The sequence below is a fragment of the Sciurus carolinensis genome, chromosome 4, assembly GCF_902686445.1.
Source record: "Sciurus carolinensis chromosome 4, mSciCar1.2, whole genome shotgun sequence".
NCBI classification, from domain to species: domain Eukaryota; kingdom Metazoa; phylum Chordata; class Mammalia; order Rodentia; family Sciuridae; genus Sciurus; species Sciurus carolinensis.
In genome coordinates this window covers 85,296,004-85,316,649 of record NC_062216.1, presented here as the reverse complement: position 1 = coordinate 85,316,649, position 20,646 = coordinate 85,296,004, and the positions used below count along the sequence as shown (strand labels likewise).

General features: G+C 33.2%; 1 protein-coding gene across 1 annotated transcript in view; it reads right to left on the bottom strand.

The window, feature by feature from the left end:
- Positions 1-11,020, bottom strand: part of Pik3c2g (phosphatidylinositol-4-phosphate 3-kinase catalytic subunit type 2 gamma) — a 367,859-nt gene extending 356,839 nt beyond the window's left edge. Inside the window, exons 1-2 of the mRNA XM_047549321.1 lie at positions 10,914-11,020; positions 2,583-2,688 (exon numbers count right to left, since the gene is read on the bottom strand). The gene's annotated coding sequence lies outside the window, so the exon portion shown is untranslated. The remainder of the gene's footprint in view (positions 1-2,582; positions 2,689-10,913) is intronic.
- Between the last annotated feature and the right edge of the window lie 9,626 nt (positions 11,021-20,646).

Below are 20,646 nucleotides of genomic sequence, written 5' to 3'. Positions count from 1 at the left end.
CATGATAGAAGTGATGGATGAAGAATCTCCAAGAGTAAGGACAATAAGAACTACAAATGACAAGAATTCTTCCCAGATCACACAAGTGGGGTTTAATCAAGGATACCATTTTTCACCATTAGGGCAGGGAATATTTTAAATTCCTATCTCATAGGATTTGATCATTACCTTGAAAAATGCCAATAATCAAAGTGCCTATTCTTCCATTTCTTCCCATTTTTTCATTTTTTGAATGGGGCTTTTCATATTGGGTGTCTGCGTGTATAGAGTGGCAGATAAGTGGAGATGTGTATACCTGGACACTGGATAGTAGACTGCACACTGTTTGCCAGTATCCTTTACCCTTTCCTTCCATAGTATTGGTCAGTCAGTCAAGGACCTTATTTCCTAGCCTCCTTTGCAACTAAATGTGGACAAGTTACCAGTTCCAGCCAATGTAATATGAAGAGAAATTATGTGTGATTATTTCATGTGTGCCATTAAAAAAAGTGCGTATCCTCCTCTCTACTACCCAACTCCCAACTCATACACCAGCTGGAAGGTAGTAAGGAGATCCTGTGCTGAGAATGACAAAACTGAGTTGCTAATTCTTATCATCTTAAATGAGAAAAAGAAGAAAAGAGAGAGAAAGAAAAAATGTTGCACTTTGAATACCTTTGTTAAACCTTAGTTTCAAGTTTTGTTAACTACCATAGAGATCCTACTTTCAAATAATTATTTTTCTTAAATTGTATTTGCATTATTTTCAAAAAATAGAATAGATCCAAACTATTCCCATAAGTAGGACCAAAATAAAGACTGATATTCTAAAAATTTATAATAAAAACTTATTTGTTGATGAATAATTATTTCCAGAGAATATTAAAATAAAAAAATTCATCCTCTGAATATTGATGCTGCTAATCACTAGACTAATTTTGATAAACACATGTTCACATCATAGGCTATTACAACTTCCCATGCATTTTGGTATAAAGTCAAGAAACAATGACCATACATGGAAAAATTGAAATGTCATCTAATAAAGTCTAAATTGCCATTCTTGAAAGTAAATCAACAACAAATGACAAACAACCCTAGATTATTAACTCTTTATAAAATTAATGTGTAATTAATACAGAGGAAAAATAATTATTTTTTAATGAATGCAAATGGTTAAATTAGAAGTAATACACCAAATGATTACATTTAAAAGGAACTCTGACTTTCTGAGTGTGGTGAGATATGGTGAGAAAGTTGTTGTATTCTTTAAAAATAAAAACAAAAAACCAAATGCGTTTCTTCATCTTCAAGTCTGTTGATTAAACTTTTTGTTTTTCTCAAATTAAAAACCTAGGCACTCCATGTGCATTTTTTCTTGGATTTATCCTTTTTGAGCAATCTCAGAAAATCCTCATTGTCCTCTGGCCAGGAGGGGTCTCAGGATGAGAGCAAAGTAGAAATGTCAGTCTGAGAAGTGAGAAGTAGAAGGTAAAATTTAGCTAATTATTCTCTTGAAAATGGAGGAGAATAGTCAAAGCCGCCATGTTGGGTATTGGCTAATTTTATCACATTGTTGTATGCCACCACACCTGCCAGACAATTTAGACTATAGAACAAAAGGAACAGCAATAGGCAAACAGTAATTACGCTGTGGACATTTGGGAAATACATGAATTTCTAATACTTTAAGGATATCTTTGAGCTACAACTACTGGGCCCAGCTGCCACAGACCTCAGAGTAGCTAGTTTCCTTTGTAAATCTTTTTCTCTTAAGATTTAAGGTCTAGATAAAACCCTTCTAATGTATTTTCTTGCTCTGAAATTGGATTACTATTTATATAAATACATCCTATGGCATTTGTAGCTTTCTACCTTCTGGCTTATAGTGTGTGTATATGCATATATACATATGCACATAGATACACATTACTCTCCTACTGTAATATAGATCCATATTTTATCTACCTCATCTTGCTTCTTGAAGCTAATGAGCTCTAATAAATACTTATTTTAACAACTAGTTTTCAATAGGTCTTCATCTCACTATGAAGCATTTTACATTTCCATAAACTCTGGTGTATTACTTCTACTTGCACCATATGTATTCATTAAAAAATAAAAAAGTTACTTTTTTTTCACTTTTCATCTTATTTATTCCTTGTTCAGTTTGCTGCCATTTGGAGACAAAGCTGATATAGCAAGGAAGGAAAGTCCTCTTCTATGCTGTGAAAATTTGTAGCTCAACATTTTAAAACGTTCTATTTTTTCTAGTATTTAGAATATAGAGAGCAAAATGCGTCGATCTAAGAGTACAGCTTGATGAGTTTTGAAAAGCACATAGACAGACCTTTATAATTCTGTCAAAGTACAGAACATTTCCATCTTCCCAGAAGAAGACTTCCTTATTCATCTTCTAAGGCAAGCCCCACCCCTCCTCCTCCCAGAGGTAATCCCCCCAAATTTCTATTGATGAGTTCAAAACGTGCTACTCCATAGCATAGCATTTGAGAAGCAGCAGAAATGGGAAAGTCACTCACTAACCTCCTGTCTCCTTTCTGAAGTAGATCATGAAATAACCCGCCCTTCCTGTAAATACTTACCCTTCTTCTTCATAGGTCATACAACTTTCATTGCAGAGGTACCCTCCCCATCTCAGGAGGAAAGAAGTGCCCTTGTCTCTGAAGCCACAGACACATGGAACAGAATCTGAACAAACAGAACTTGGTGAGTCCTCCAATTTATTATCATAGGTCAGACCCTTCTGTCCCCCACTCACACTTCTGCATGACTATCCAGTTCCTCATCAAACAGTATAAAAATATTCAAGTGTCCTTGTTTCTTTAGGTCTTCATTTGTAAAGGCTACTGTGCCTTGTAAAACTTTTATTAAGTAAATTTGTATGCTTTTCTCTTGTTAATCTGTCTTTTATTATAGGTGCCTCAGACATAAACCTTGATATAATGTTATTACTTTTTCCTGCCTTATGCTATCATCATATATTATTCCATCCCTATAGATCTTCTGATTCTGTTGCCTTGTGGGAAGAGTTTTTAATTTACTCTGTCTGGCAGGGAATATAGTGGTGTCTCAATGTGATAATTTTAGGCCTGATTGTGGTAGTGGAGGATAAACTAGCCTTGCTCATTGAGCAAAACTGAGTCAGGAAAATGCATCATATTAGTTCAATAGCTGCAGTTTTATCCTGGTGTATAAGTTGTTGCACTATGCTTAGAGAACTGTTATAGTCTATGTCTGTATTTGCCTCAGAACGAAAAATATTAATTTGACTCCAAACACTTGATCTAATTAATTCCAGACATATTTCAAACATCACTCGTTTTTTAACTGAATGTTCCTTTTCTGAAATATCCCTTTTCTGAAAATACAAATGAGTAATTTTGAACAATCCAAATATTGTTGTGACATATTTTAAGAAAAATAGATTAACTATAACAGGATGACTCTGTAAATATTTATGTGAGGGATCTCCACTTTCAATTTCAAAGTATGTTTTAAACTATGGTGTACCTTAAAAACAATTCCACAAGTGAGCTTATTAATACATTTGTGATTCTAAAGACTACATTAAATTCATTTTACATCATGAGTTTCAAATATGTTTCTATCCATCCACTAGTATTATCACATTTACAGTGTGTTAGGGATGTGATTGTAGTTTGTGTCATGAAATGACTGATAAATAATACCTAAAGTATCTCTTAGGCTTTAAATAATTATGACTAAACCTTATATTTTTTCCAGAAAACAATTATTTGATGGTTTAAAGAGATTTTTTCCTTCTTAATATAATAATTTTCACTTGTCTACTGAATAAATTCTTATTGCTGATCTAAATAAGTAAATGTGCTATAAATATTCACAATCACAGACATCGCATACCTTATCAATTTGTCTTTGCACAGAAAACAGATAATTTATTAAAACCAAATTTTATTACTTTCATAATGCCACATATCTTTCCCTAAGTAAAGATTTCTAAGAACCCTATGTAAAAATTTCACAAATTAATTGAATTCTAATTATCTGAAGAAATTCTCTATTTTTTCTTTTTTCTGTACTTTTCAGATGCTTATTAAAGTTGAGGTTTTTGGAATCTGAGATGTATTTTTAGCAACCATTGTAAGATCACAAATCTATAATTTACGATCTGATTTTACATATTAATTTTCTGGTTTTACATAGATTTTGTATATGATGCAATTATATGGTGTAGATTGTTATTCAAATACATTTGTCTTAAAAAGACAAACAGATGTTGGTATTTTACCATGTAAAACTGACCTACTTTTCAAACATATCCCTTTATACTCCCACCTATTTTGCTATAAAGGCGCAATATCTAAACAGTCGTGGTGTAGTCTTTCTGACAATTCATGGGTTACAGATACAGGAAAATATTTGCAGTTTCAAATGCTAGTAATGAAAGGGCAGCAGAATATTTATTTGATTTGAATACCCTCTCTGGGTTTTCAGAATTTCAGTGAGCCTAACTCTTCGTGAATGCACATCTGCTTTGTTTGAAATGGATGCAGACCTGAGTTTTTAACTATTCTAGAGCTCCACCTTCTGGAAATGAAATGCTTCTCTAAATGTCAAGAAGTTGCTCTTTGCAGTTGTGGGTGGAGGGATATCAATACTGAGAAAACTCATGCATCATGAGAACTCTATATACCTTTGACTCAAATACTGCATTTCTCCTCCTTGAGGAAGTAAAGAAGACAATGGTGATCTGCAAGTTCAGAACAAGTGAGCGATTTTTTGACTGCTATATTGGAATAAAACTCTATCCATTTCACTTTTTCCTTTGTTAGGACTAAAAATGGTTGCGCTTCATAATGTGCATTTTTGTATCTAGTAGTGTATGTATAAGTGTATCACACCATTTTTGGTATTAAGTACAATCTAAACTTCAGCAGTTCCAGTTGGTATGTGCTAAACTCATGAATGAATTTTCATTTTGTTTACCTAAAACAGGATACAGTCAGTCTTTTTCTGACTAAGCTTAACTGCTATGAGCTAGTAAAACTTATAATTAGTTAAGAGTTCAGATTTGAGTTCAGGATATCTCAAAATGACCACCTTCAGAAAATATTTTCACTGATACTACTAAAGTGTTTTTAAAAACAATTATTGAATCTCTTTGCTGGAAATGAGTGTGTATAGAAAAGTTAAACTTCTAAAATTTCATTTTGTACAATGTAAAGAGTCCTAAGGTTTTCCTTTTGTAATATAGTCAGCAGAAAAGTTTTAGATGTCTAATTTCTGTTTAATTTATAGTCTTCTGATTGCTTAAAGAATATATAAATGGTTGCTAGTCAAATAATCTTAATAATATCATACAAATATTTGGCTAAATCTGTGTTAAGGCTCAGAAAATAATACCAAGAATAAGGCTTGTTGGCGTGATGAATACTTTGAGCTGAAGGACTTTGGAAGGCTGCAGAAGTGGCCTCTGAACCGATATGTCTCTCACCTTCTCCTGCCCTACCATCTTTCACCCTTTATTTTCCCATGAAGCAAGTTACCAGAAACCAGAATTTCTCTTTCTCACCTTGGATCATAGAAACTAGGATCCCTTTACCCCAAAACAAGACATACAGCCTAAAAACACTAATTTTTCTCTGACTTTCTGTGTGCTGTGTTTGGATAAGTGTCCCCCAAGGGTTTATATGTTGAAATCTTGGTTCCCAGGATGGCACACAGGGAGGTGGAGGAAGCTTTTGGGAGGCATTCTCTTGAAGGGACCCTGGTCTCCTTTTCTTTTTCACTTCCTGGACATTGACATAAGCAGTTTGCTCAGTCATGTTCTTCCTGCCATTGACATCTGGTATGATTACCAGAAACCCAAAGCTATGCGTACATCTGATCTTGAACTGAACCTTCAGAACTGTGATCCAATAAAAACCATTTGTCTGTATAAGTTATTTTTCTTTATAATTTGTTATAGCTAATATATTGTGTAAAATCTGGCTATAAAGAAATTCTCTGACCTCCCTTGTCTGATAGTAGATGAAAGACCCTCATTCCAGAACTTTTCCCCTATGTTGGAAGGAAGAAATGGTACACAGTAAAGACATGAAGAATCTGAACAGACAGGCCTGATGAGTTTCCCCCTTCAGCCTATTACATTAAGTCAGACCCCTTTTGTCCAATTACATTTCTCCCTACCAATTTATTCTTCATCAAATCTAAGCAGAAAAATGGACAGTCTTCCTAGGTCTTTGAGTTTTCATTCTGAAGTCTCCCATGTCACAAAATAAAAAACGTTGATTAAATAGATTTGTTATGCTTTTCTCTTGTTAACTTATCTTTTGTTCTAGGAGTGTTGACCATGACCCTTTTGAGGGGCAGGAGAAAGACCACCCATTATTTCCACTATATCTGGAAGAGAAAATTGTTTGAACTTGAGCCATGCACAGTTACCATGCACAGTTACCATGAGCTGATCTTGGCTCTATTTCTCCCTGAGCCAGAAAGTGTTTTATGTAATACTTTGCTCTTAACAGCTATTCCCAATAGAATATGGTTCATTAATGAGATAAAGCTTGCTGATTATCTAGAGCCTGGAGGGACCATGAGCAGGATGAATAGAAAATACATTTCTAGTGGACGTATGGAAGAAAGAAGAGCAAGGGTAATACCAATTTTAGAGAGAAGGTAGAAAGGTAGTTGCTGTATTGATATGATTTAAGTTGGCAAATAGGAGTTATCCTTTTAAAGTATCTTCAATTAAATTCCATAACAAGGTATTCATTCTTTTGAAAGCAATTCTTTTTATTCGACAATAAATATCCTTGAAAGGTTAAAAGTATAATACCATTTCAGTCATTATCAATTTTATCAGTCTTATTACCTAAAAACGTTAGTCACCTTAGAAGCACTGTATCTTGGGTGGGGACAGGGGAATAGAAGTAGGCTGAATTTTTGAGCACAGGATGTACTCTGGAGAGCTACTGACATGAGAAGAGAAAATAGCAGACTGATGACTTTGCATAAGAAATCCAACAATTTTCAAGTCTTTTAAGTGCTAGACATAGTTCTGTGTATTTAGGACACAGAGAATGTGTGCCAGAGTACTAAAAACAAAAAGTTATCTCAGTGAATCCAAGAGCTGTACATAAATGGAGGTGGTTGGAACCTTGCATTTAATTCATTTTTCCTGAAAGCAGTGCAGAGGATAACAGTCAAAACTTGCAAATTAAACAAATTAGTGTTGAAAAATGATTTTAAAACCCATATGTAAAATAAACTACTTCAAAGAAATATATGACAAGAGCAAGACATGCTCCAAAGTATTGTCTTATTATATGTTAAATGTCCTGGACATACAAAAAGAATATGATGATCTTAAAGGGAATTGGTTAGTCATGAAAACTTTAAAAATTCAGCCACAAAAGAAAATCGAGAAAATGTATTCAAATATTGCCCATGTTAGTAGGTAAGACTTATTTTGTTTGCAACATGGTTGTAGGAGTGTGGGGAAAGGGAGAGAATTTACAGATTTGTCCATTTATATAACTTCAAAATTCAAGGGTACCACTGATTTCAATCATTGCTTGATCTAAGCATTCCGTGCTCCCTCCAGGACTTAGTCTTTCTTTCTTCCTTTTTCACCTCTGCTTTATATTTTTTCTAGTCCATTCTCAGGTGACTTTGGAAGCTCTGGGTGCCATTTCTTTCTTTCTATTTTTTGGGGGGGAGTACCAGTCATTGGACCAAGGACCCAGGGGTACATAACAACTGAGCCACATCTCCAGCCCATTATTTTTTGAGATAGGGACTTGCTTAGTTGCTGATGCTGGCTTTGAACTCAAAATTCTCCTGCCTCGGCCTCACTAGCCTCTGGGATTAAAGGCATACACCGCTTTGCCCAGCCCATTTCTTTAGTTTATAATCCACATTGTTAATTTCTACTTCCCAAAATTTCTCATTAATTTGAATGTCATTTGTTCTGCTTGTCCTGGTTTCCCTGTTCTATAGATGTTAGGCATGCCACAAAGGAAATGCTCTTATATCTGTCTTGGGAGAAGAAATTGGAGTCTCTTGAGTATTAATTCCACCATCTAAAACTGGGTTTCCTCGTTCTCTTGCTTTAGTAAATATCAATAGATGTCCCCACTCCCACCAAAGAAGTCTATGGGAAGCAAGGCATCCGTAATGGACACTGGCGTTCTAAATGCTGAGAAAATGTGTGGTATAGAAGCAAATTCCTAGAATTTATTGAGTAACCCATTATATTTTATATAACACACCATTTTTCTTCATCAGGTTATTATGATATGGTCTGGAAAATTCTGGGATTAACTATTTCCAACTTAAAAACAAATGATTCTTGTTATCTATTAACATTAAATACCCAAATTATAATGTTTCTCCTTTAATACATCATTCTGCCAGGCAATAGTTTACTAAAATTTGAGTTCCTGTGTAAATCTTCCTGTGAGGAGAGGCTATTCTAGACCTCCCCATCTGGTCTGCATAATAGTCACATTACTAATGGTAAGTTATTAAATTGGACTCTGTGGGATACATGAGTCTTATAATTAGGGTTACTCTGTGTTTTTCTATGAGAGGGATCCACTAGGGCTGGAAACAGCAGATTTCCAAGACTGCACTGGTAGGACCTTTTGATCCTTAACTCTGGTACTGCTAGGCCTCACTGTGAAGCTACCTATGGGCTGCCAGCTGCCATGCACTAGAATGCCCAACTCCCCACGTGTGGATTTGGTTTGGTTTCAGTTTTGCCAGCACTGAGTTGACTAATGAAGGGAGTGCTTAAGGTACCTCTTATAAGCTCAATGAATCTTATGGAGGGCTCAAATTTTAAAAATGTATTTCTAATAATTTATAATTTAAGCTTATTTCTCAGTTAAAAGCTTTAATTTTAGAGCACTTGTATACTATTTTTCTAAAAATGTCTTTTTGCTTCTTAGAAGTAAATAATATAATAAGATATTCCAAAGAATTAGTTTTCATACCCTGAAATTTTCTTTTGTTCTTTGTTCCTTTCTGTTTTTGTCTCTCAAATATTTCCTCTTAAGGCTGTTAACTCAATTCATTGCCTATTGAAATTCTCTGCTTTCTTCCTCAGATACATAGATACTAATCATATGGAAACCCTATTAAATATTTTAAACTGAAAAACACATATATAGTAAAATTTAAATTTGGATTATTGATATTTGAAGGAATAAAAGAAAGAAGAAAAACTATCAAAAAAGAGAAAAAGCAAGGAAAGAATGAAGACAGGAAGAGCATGCAGATACCCTTTAAGCTGAGTAAACTATCTAGTACTTCAACTGACTAAAATACAAAAAGGATGTAAGTAAAACAGTTTCCAACAGGAAATATTATTAATCAATAACTAAGAATAGAGGAGATATTTAGTAGATGAAAAGCATTCTAAATCAAAAATTGCATCTGTACTGAGTACAGGCAGATCTTGTTATTGTTTCCTAAACCGTGTGATATAACAACTATTAACATAGCATGTCCATTGCTTTAGGAATTATAAGTAATTTAGAGATGATTTAAGCTATATATAAGACTGCATAGGCTACATGTAAATACTACATCATTTTACATACGAGACTTGAGCATCTATAAATTTGGATATCTGTGAGGATCCTGGAACTAATCTGAGGATACTGGAGATGGCTGTACTGCCTACCCTTAGACTCCATAATTTCTCTTTTGTAAAAGTTTGACTAATGCTGACGATTCTGGAATTAGTTTAAGATTACTTAATTTCCTTTTTAGGTTTCTGCTATTAATTTAGGATTATCGTATTATCTCTATTAATTAGCATTTAGTTTTCAACTCTGTTATATATTATAGAGGTGAGGATGATTTTTTTTTCTTCTAGATATTTTCTGTAGCAGTTGAAGTTATATTGCATGATTTAATCTTCAGTTTATCTAGATCTCATCAGCAGCTCATGTTCTTCTATAACTACTTCATATTAAATTCAGGTATTATAACCTCTGTGTCTCAAAGTTTTAATAACATTGTACCTTATACTATATTTATCACATTTTCCCTTCTACTAAACAAGCTCTTGAAAGCAGTGTCTCTGTAATAATTTTTTGGGTGTTCCTTTTATCTGCTGTAGTACCTAGACACATACATCCTCAGAACATTTAATATATTAGCACTTCATGAATTTATTTTAAATATTTTCTAAAATTTCAGCTTTTTTCTTCCTATAAACTTAACACACATTACTAGAATGAAGGATTCAGTGTGAAGTTCAGTGCCACAAGTAGAGTTTCTGAATTTGAAATTCTATATGAAAATGGAAATCATAGGAAATGGGAGTATGCATTAAAAATGAAAGCCAGTTTTATGAAGTAATAAATGAAAAATCTGAATTGATGGCTCTGTAAGAAGACATTTATTTTCTTGCCATTAGTTTCTTGAGTACAGTTAGTAATTGCTATTCTTAAACTACATATGCTAATTGCAATTAAAATATCTATAGTTGTCTGTGCTTTTAAAATTTTTATTTTACCCCCCTTGAATATCAATTGTACTTTGGGCCAGGTGGAAGTCAGATTCCCTAACATGACTGTATAATTTAACCTTTCTTGGTTTTATGATACTCTTTGAAAAAAGTTTTAAACCAAGATTTAACAATGAAATTATTATTCTAATTTTTCTTGCTTTACCCTATTCTCTCAACCATTGTTATCCAGAAAAAAACAGTCATTGAAATTAATACACACACACACACACACACACACACACACACACACACACTCACACACAGAGGAAAATTTTGATTATGGAATTTTAACTCTAAGAATTAAATTGAGGCATTTCTAAGATTATACATAACTAGCATCCTTAATATTAAAAATTTCATGATAGATAATATATTTCACACCACATGATACATTTGAATTACTTACCCTATATTTTCTTCTTGTTTAGTTTCTTTCACCATTGGAAATGTACATAGGGTGAGCTCAGAAGTTCATTTCATGTTTAATGATTTACTATAACACTATGAAAGGAGTTTTGTTCACTGTTTTATCGTATCTCTTGCTGCACAAATAAAACTACATGTTCCCGTGATTTGTTTGAGCCCCTTGAGTGCCTGGCATAACACCTATCAAAAATATTTTCTTTAATCTCTTACATTAACACTTACTATTGACACATTTTATATCAGCACACAGCCAGTAATAATAACCTAGTTGTTTAAACCTTCCTTTTTCACTATACTTCAAGAACTGTGATAGAGGAATAAGGCTTTGAAAAGATTTTTATGAATTTATTTTAGAAACTTTATTATTCTTTTTCATTCTCACCCCCTTTTGCTGTCACCCTGTTTTGACTGCCTAAGATCTAAATGGTACATTGATGATTGAGAAAGGTCCTTTTGTCATATATTTCTCTATAAGATTATTGCCTACATTGTTTTAAGGGATGGAGTTCAGTATGCCACGGCTGTCAAAATTTTGGTCTCAAGAATTTTTTATAACTGTAAAGATCCCAGAAGGCACTTTGAATGGCTTTCATCTACTAAAATTTATAATATTAGAATTTAAATTTGACAAAAATTAAAATCATTTACTAATTTACTTTAAAATAATAATGATCAGCCACTACATGGCAAAATAAACAGTACATTTTAATGAAGAAAACAATTTCCAAAACAGACAAAATTGAATGTTGGCATATTTTTTCACATTTTGCAAAACTTATTAGTATCTGGTTTAATAGATAGATGGATTCCAGTATCCACTTCTTAATTCTCTCTATTGCCATATACAACATATTGTTTTGAATCCATCCTGACTTAGGAAGTTATTTGGAAAGGGACACATATTTTACTAGCATTAGCACATCATTGAGGATATTGTCACATGATATCACAGCAGAACTCATCAAGTGATAGGTCTGTAAATGTAAATTGCTATATGGAATGTAAAATCCTGTTAGCAAACTTTTCACATAGTATTACATTAAAATTATTAGTTCATCTTGCACTAGATCTTTTACTCATGTATGATTGTGTATTTGGAAAATTCAGGATTATTATGTTATATAAATTGTTTCAAATATTGATACAGTTCGTTTCATAACACCCTCAATCAACCACACTTGTTAATTTCTCTATTGACCTAACTATTGAGAACATAGAAAGCTCAGAGAAGTAGGTAAAAGTTTTATAAAATTTAAACTTTCACTCTCAAGATCTGATGTTATTAACAGTAAGTAGTCAGTTTTCCTTGAAGTGGCAAGCTTACCTCATTTTTGAGTATACCAAACATCTAATGCCCAAGTTTGAATAGGCACAGTTCATCAATCATTCTTCAAGTGAAAATGGTGTTCTTTTCACTAGAAGGAGGTTGGTTCAGCTCTCCATTGAAACAATTACAACTTTGCTTGTCCTAGAGAAAATCTTTATCCTTTGATATGCAATAGAAGTGTATTACATATAAGTATCATGTAAACACAGTATATTTGAAAATTTTGCATCTAAGTGTTGTGATTTTATAAAACTAATGATTATATTTCTTCATCAGATGTGATAAGTTGTTTTTCTTTTTCACTCTTAATGGAAATGACTTTTTTATTTTTTTATTATTTTTTTATTGTAAACAAATGGGATACATGTTGTTTCTCTGTATACGGAGTAAAGGCATACCATTTGTGTAATCATAAATTTACATAGGGTAATGTTGGTTGATTCATTCTGTTATTTTTTTCCCTTCCCCCCACCCCTCCCACCCCTCTTTTCCCTCTATACAGTCCTTCCTTCCTCCATTCTTGCACCCCTCCCTAACCCAACTCTAACCCTAACACTAACCCCTCCCATGCCCCATTATGTGTCATCATCCACTTATCAGTGAGATAATTATTCCTTTGGTTTTTTTGAGATTGGTTTATCTCACTTATCATGATATCCTCCAATTTCATCCATTTGCCTGCAAATGCCATAATTTTATCATTTTTTTATGGCTGAGTAATATTCTATTTTATATATATATATATATCACAGTTTCTTTATCCATTCATCAATTGAAGGGCATCTAGGTTGGTTCCATAGTCTGGCTATTGTGAATTGAGCAGCTATGAACATTGATGTGGCTGTGTCTCTGTAATATGCTGATTTTAAGTCCTTTGGGTATAGGCCAAGGAGTGGGATAGCTGGGTCAAATGGTGGTTCCATTCCAAGTTTTCTAAGGAATCTCCATACTGCTTTCCAGAGTGGCTGCACTAATTTGCAACCCCACCAGCAATGTATGAGTGTACCTTTCTCCCCACATCCTCTCCAACACCTGTTGTTGCTTGTATTCTTGATAATCGCCATTCTAATTGGGGTGAGATGGAATCTTAGGGTGGTTTTGATTTGCATTTCTCTTATTACTAGAGATGTTGAACATTTTTCCATATGTTTGTTGATTGCTTGTAGGTCTTCTTCTGTGAAGTGTCTGCTCATTTCCTTAGCCCATTTGTCGATTGGATTATTTGTATTCTTGGTGTTGAGTTTTTTGAGTTCTTTATAGATTCTGGAGATTAGTGCTCTATCTGAAGTATGATTGGCAAAGATTTTCTCCCACTCCGTAGGCTCTTTCTTTGCATTGCTGATAGTTTCCTTTGCTGAGAGAAAGCTTTTTAGTTTGAATCTATCCCAGTTATTGATTCTTGCCTGTATTTCTTGTGCTATGGGAGTCCTGTTGAGGAAGTCTGGTCCTAAGCCGACATGTTGAAGCTCTGGACCTACTTTTGCTTCTATAAGATGCAGGGTCTGTGGTCTGATTCCGAGGTCCTTAATCCATTTTGAGATGAGTTTCGTGCACGGTGAGAGATATTGGTTTAGTTTCATTCTGTTGCATATGGATTTCCAATTTTCCCAGCACCATTTGTTGAAGAGGCTATCTTTTCTCCACTGCATATTTTTGGCACCTTTGTCTAGTATGAAAAAAATTGTATTTATTTGGGTTTGTGTCCGTGTCCTCTATTCTGTACCATTGATCTACCTGTCTATTTTGGTACCAATACCATGCCGTTTTTGTTACTATTGCTTTGTAGTATAGTTGAAGTTCTGGTATTGCAATACCTCCAGCTTCATTTTTCTTGCGAAGGATTGCTTTAGCTATTCTGGGTTTCTTATTCTTCCAGATGAATTTCATGATTGCTTGTTCTAGGAAATGACTTTTTTAAAAAAAATAAATTCTACTTGTATACCAGTAAGGAACACATTATTTATTGGAAATCTTTGAAGTCATTTTCTTGATTAACCCACAATCATACTTGTGTAGTCTATACAAATGTCCATAGCAAAAAAGGCAAATAACATAGTAACTTTTTATGGGAATCCTTTTGAAGGAGTTTTTGGGACCCCTCTTTTATAGATGACAATTCAAACTGTCACAAATTATGCTAACAGACAGAGCTTCCATCCAGAGTTAGGAGACCTATTAGATCAACTGTGCCAGATTGTTTTTTTTAATTTCAAGTAAACTTACTAAACTCAACTTGTTATTTATTTATTTATTTATTTATTTTGCTGTACTGTTTAAAAATTTTTTTCATACATGTATGTAAGATAATATCTGTCTCATTCTACTGTCCTTCCCATCCTCACTGCCCCACCCCTCTCCACACTCCTCTCTGCACAATCCAAAGTTCCTTCATTCTTCCCTACCCACCCCCCACTATGGATCAGCATCCACTTTTCAAAGAAAACAACCGGCCTTTGTTTTGTGGAATTGGCTTATTTCACTTAGAATTATATTCTCTGGTTCCATCCATTTACCTGCAAATGCCATAATTTTGTTGTTCTTTGAGGCTGAGTAATGTACAATTGTGTATATGTACTACATTTTCTTTATCCATTCATCTGTAGAAGGACACTTAGGTTGGTTTCATAGTTTAGTTGTTGTGAATTGAGATGCTATAAACATTGATGTGGCTGTGTCACTGTAGTATGCTGATTTTAAGTCCTTTGGGTCAAGGAGTGGGATAGCTGGGTCAAATGGTGGGTCCATTCCAAGTTTTCTGAGGAATCTCCATACTGCTTTCCAGAGTGGTCCCACCAATCTGCATTCCCACCAGCAATGTATGAGTGTACCTTTTATTACTTATATTCTTGATAATTGTCATTATGAGTGGAGAGAGATGAAATATTAGAATAGTTTTGATTTGCATTTTTCTAATTGCAAGAGATGGTAAACATTTTTGCATATGTTTGTTGACTGATTGTATTTCTTCCTCTGTGAAGTGTCTGTTCAGTTCCTTAGCCCATTTATTGATTGGCTTATTTATTTTTATGGAGTTAAGTTTTTGAGTTCTTTATTTATCCTGGAGATTGGTGCTCTATCTAAGGTGTGTGTAGTAAAGATTTTTTTCCCATTCTGTAGGCTCTCTCTTCACCTCATTGTTTCCTTTGCTAAGAAGAAGCTTTTTAGTTAAATCTATTCCATTTATTGATTCTTGATTTTACTTCTTGTGCTTTAGGAGTCTTGTAAAGGAAGTCAGGCCCTAAGCCAACATGATGAAGATTTGGGCCTACTTTTTCTTCTATTAGGCACAGGGTCTCTGTTCTAGTACCTAATTCTTTGATCCACTTTGTGTTGACTTTTGTACAGGGTGAGAGATAGAGGTTTAATTTCATTTTGTTATATATGGATTTCCAATTTTCCTAGCACCATTTGTTGAATAGGCTCTTTTCTCCAGTGAATGTTTTTGGTGAGATAAGTGTATTTATGTGGGCTTGTTTGTGTCTTCTATTTTGTACCAATGGTCTACATTTCTGTTTTGGTGACAATACTATACCGTTTTTATTAATATAGCTCTGTAGTATAGTTTGAGGTTAGGTATTGTAATGCCTCCAACTTCATTCTTCTTGCTAAGGATTGCCTTAGCTATTCTGGGTCTCTTATTTTTCTTAAGGAATTTTGTAATTGCTTTTTCTAGTTTCACGAAGAATGTCATTGGAGTTTTAATAGGAATTGCATTGAGTCTGTATAACACTTTCAGTAATATGGCCATTTTGACAATATTAATTCTGCGTATCCAAGAGCATAGAAGATCTTTCCATCTTCTAAGGTCGTCTTGTACTTCTTTCTTTAGTGCTCTGTAGTTTTCATTGTAGAGGTCTTTCTTCTCTTATGTTAGATTGATTCCCAAGTATTTTATTTTTTGAGACTATTGTGAATGGAGTAGTTTTCCTAATTTCTCTTTCAGTGGATTCATCACTTATGTATAGAAATGTGTCTTATTTGTGGGAATTGATTTTATATCCTGCTAGTTTGCCAGATTCATTTATGAGTTCTAGAAGTTTTCTGGCATGTTGTTGGCAAATAGTGATAGTTTGAGTTCTTCTTTTCCTATTTTTATCCCTTTAATTTCTTTCATCTGTCTGATTGCTCTGGCTAGAGTTTCAAGGACAATGTTGAATAGAAGTGGTGAAAGAAGGCATCTCTGTCTTGTTCTAGTTTTTAGAGGGGATGCTTTAAATTTTTTTCCTTTTAGAATTATGCTGATTTTGGGTTTAGCATACATAGCTTTTACAATTTTGAAGTATGTTCCTACTATCCCTAGTTTTTCTAGTGTTTTGAACATGAAGAGGTGCTGTATGTTTTCAAATGCTCTGTGTCTCTTGAGATAATCATATGATTCTTGTCTTTAAGTCTATTGAAGTCTGTATTATGTTTATTGATTTCTGTATGGTGAGCCAACCTTGCATCCTTGGGATGAACCCTACTTGATCATGGTGCACTGTCTTTTTAATATGTTTTTATATATGATTTGCCAGAATTTTATTGAGCATTTTTGTGTCTATGTTCATCAGGTATATTGGTCTGAATTTTTTTTTCTTTCTGTCTTTGTCTGCTTTTAGTATCAGGGTGATTAGTACTAGCCTCATATAATGAATTTGGAAGGGTTACCTCCTTTTCTATTTCATAGAATAATTTACGGAGTATTGATGATAATCCTTCTTTGAAGATCTTGGCTGAGAATCTGTCTGGTCCTGGGCCTTTCTTGGTTTAAACTCAACTTCTTAATTTCAGTTTCTTTATCTATATATTTAAAACTTAAAAATGCAGTGGTTATTCAGGTGCCTCAGAATACTAACATATTTTATGTACACATATATTCTGATAACATCACAATATGTACACACATGTACATGTGCACCCTCAAGGTCCTCATTAGAACTAACTAAGTGGATGATTTAACCCACAGCCCACACAGGGATAAAATGTGCTAAAATTTCCCAAGCTAATGAATGTTGCTTATACATCTTTTTGTTGTTGTTAAAACCTGATGGTGTATATTACTTTTAATTCCTAAAAATTCCATGGAATTTGGTGCACTGTGAGTGTGTGACAATTACATGTTAACTTACATTATTTTAATATTAGTAATTACAAATGGGATTACACTATATTATGTTGTTTTTCTATCTTTCATTTAATTGAAAATTCAACTTATCTGTTCTTAAAATACATCAAGCCATCACTTTAAAACGTCACTGTAGCATCCTCATGACATGACATTATTATGGATTAATATTAAAAGTTATATCATGACATTACTATGGATTAATATTAAAAGAAATTCCCACAACTGCACCATGCTCCTTACTTTCATGATCTTTTCAGTTATCATCATTTTTCCTTGTATAGGTTATTATAGCACATAGTGATTTGGCATCATCATGGAAAGCTAATTTTTATCATCTTATAGGGTAATACTTTATCTTGATAAGATTGACTGAACTCTCAGATGCCTTGTGACTATCTGAACTCTGTAATATTTCTGTAAATATTGATGGCATTCTTGTTCACCTTCTACTGTTATGCATGCTCTTTCTGTTTTGTACTCTTATCAGTACAAATGAATGTAATGAGTCATGTGTGTATCATCTCAGAAATGTTTTTAAAATGCAGATGTTTGTGAAAAACAGATTTAAAATGGAATACAAATATATAAAAGTAATGCAAATAGTTGCAATAAAATATAAACAGTAAACAAATGGGTTAAATAGTAGATTCAAATCAAAGAGATAATTAGTAACCTGGAAGGTAGTTGTTAGGGAGTCACTCATAATGGCAGTAGAGATATAGGAAAAAATAAATAAAAATCTAAGACTGTTAAGAAACCTAAAAAGTAGAATGTCTCTTACAATTTCCATAGGAGAGAACAGATAACCTTTCAGACAGAAAAATTTTAAAAGTAAAATTCCCCATCTTTTCTAGATATGATAAATGGTAAGAAACCCAGCTTTGAAAAAGTAAATCAAGTATCAATCCATGTAAATAAAAGTAAATCCAAAATAATCTTAAAATTAGTCTTAAGTAAAAACTTGACTGGCAAAGATTTTTTAAAAGCAAGAAAGGAAGACATTCAATTAATGGAATAATATCGTCAAATTGCCAAAGGGAAATGATAGAAACTTAATATTTCATAACAAATTAAAGTAGCTTGTAAGAAATGGTGGGGTGGGAAGGAACAGGGCATTATCAATCAAATGCTATTAAAAGAAATGCTAAATTATATTCTTCAGGAAGCACAGGAAGGAATGGCATACCATCAATAACAGTGAAAGAAGAAGTTAGTAATAAATACATACAGGTGAGCAAGTGTGGCTGTAGTGATAACAATAAGAGTGTGACCAATATAGGAAGTTTAAAGATAAAGTAAAAAAAAAGATAAAAGATTTAATAAAAAATGGAAGGGAAATTGAATTAAATTTTGGTATTGCAGTGGAACAATTGATTCATCTTAGACTTTAAGTCATATGTTCATGTAAAAATTTTTGTGACCACTAAAATAGAAATAACATGTATATTTCCAAACCAGGAAAATGAGAATAAAGTCAGGTGAAATAAGAGAAGAAAGAAAAGGAGTGGACAGAACAAAAGAAAACAAACTTTTCTATAATTATGATAAATAGGAAGCACAAAATATGGTGTAGAAATAAATCCAAACATGTTGGAGCTTATAAAACAAAAATCAAAGGAAGAGCCAGATGTGGTAGTGCCCGCCTATACTCTCAGCAACTTGGGAGACTGAGGCAGGAAGATCATAAGTTCAAGGCCAGCTTTAGCAACTTAGTGAGGCCCTAAGTAATTTAGCAAGACCATGTCTCAAAATAAAAAGGGCTGTGAATGTGGCTCAGTGGTTTAGCGCCCCTTGGTTCAGTCCCCAGCACCAAACAAAGGAAGAATCTTTGATGTTAAAAGAAAAAAAACTGCTGGGCAGGGTAGCACATGCCTGTAATCCCAGAGGCTCAGGAGGCTGAGGCAGGAGGATCTCCAGTTCAAAACTAGCCTCAGCAAAATCAAGGTGCTAAGCGACTCAGTGAGACCCTGTTTCTAAATAAAATACAGAATAGAAAAAAGAACAAATAGAAAGAAAAATAGAAAAAAAGAAAAAAAAAAAACTGTGTTTGAATTGAAATATAAAGCCATCCAGTTCAATGAAATTTATGAAGAACATCATGAAAAATTCATTCAACAAACACTTTTGAAAACCTATCATATTCCATATATCTTTCTAAATATTTTCAGTACAATATTGAATCAAATAGCCCAACCCTCCTTCCCTGAGGAAAATCAATTTCATGTAGGAGAAAGAAAAATAGAAAGTAAATAAGTATACTGTACCCAATATGAAAGGCATAAAATATGAAATACATCTAAAATAGAGAAGTTTTAAACTACATAACAGCAAAATGTCAGATACAAAGGAAAATTGGAGCATTTTTATTATAAAATAGACTAACGGCAAAACAATTTATTATGGATCATAGAAATTCTATAATACAAAACTTGCAACAGAAAAGCATAAAATTCCTAAGATGATTGAACCTAACAACATAACTTAAAAATTTACATAGTAAAAATTAAAATATTCAAAATGAGATACTTAAAAATCCATAATAACATTTTAAAAGTGACTTTGAATCCAACTTTAAAACACTGCTAAAGTGAACAAGTATTAAGACAAAATCTTTATAAAATTTTGTTGGTACATTATAATTATATATAATATGAGATCCGTTGTTACATTTTACACACACGTGATATAATATAATTTGGTCACTATCATTCCCCAGTAAGACATAGAATATTTGAATAATATAATTATGAAAATAAGTGTGATAAAATGGGCATGCCTCCAGCACAGCACAGAGTGTAAAGTGGGTACTCTGTTTTTTAAGAATCTACATAAGATATCAAAATCTTAAGTAACAGGCTCTCCATGTAAAAATATTTACATTGGAAAAAGAGTGAAATTTACAAACTCTTCTGAGGTTAATATCACCTGGTTAGGCAATGCAAAAATAAAATAGAACAAAAAAGATAAGAAAGAGGAAAATTAGTCTTCTTTTTTTTGAGTTTAGGGATGCAAATCCTAAAAATAGTATTTTAAAAAGAAAACAAGTGATGACTCATAACCAAGGTGATTTTAACTCAGGAATATTTTGCTATCAAAATTTTATTATGATTTACTTATATATTAATAATTGACTGAAGGAAAATCATGCAACTATCTCATTATATAGAGATTTGGGGAAATTCAATGTGAAAATTTTAACAGACTTAGAATAGACAGAAACATCCTCACCCTAATAAAGAATATCAGGAATATAATAAAGAATTAATAAAGAATAGAAAT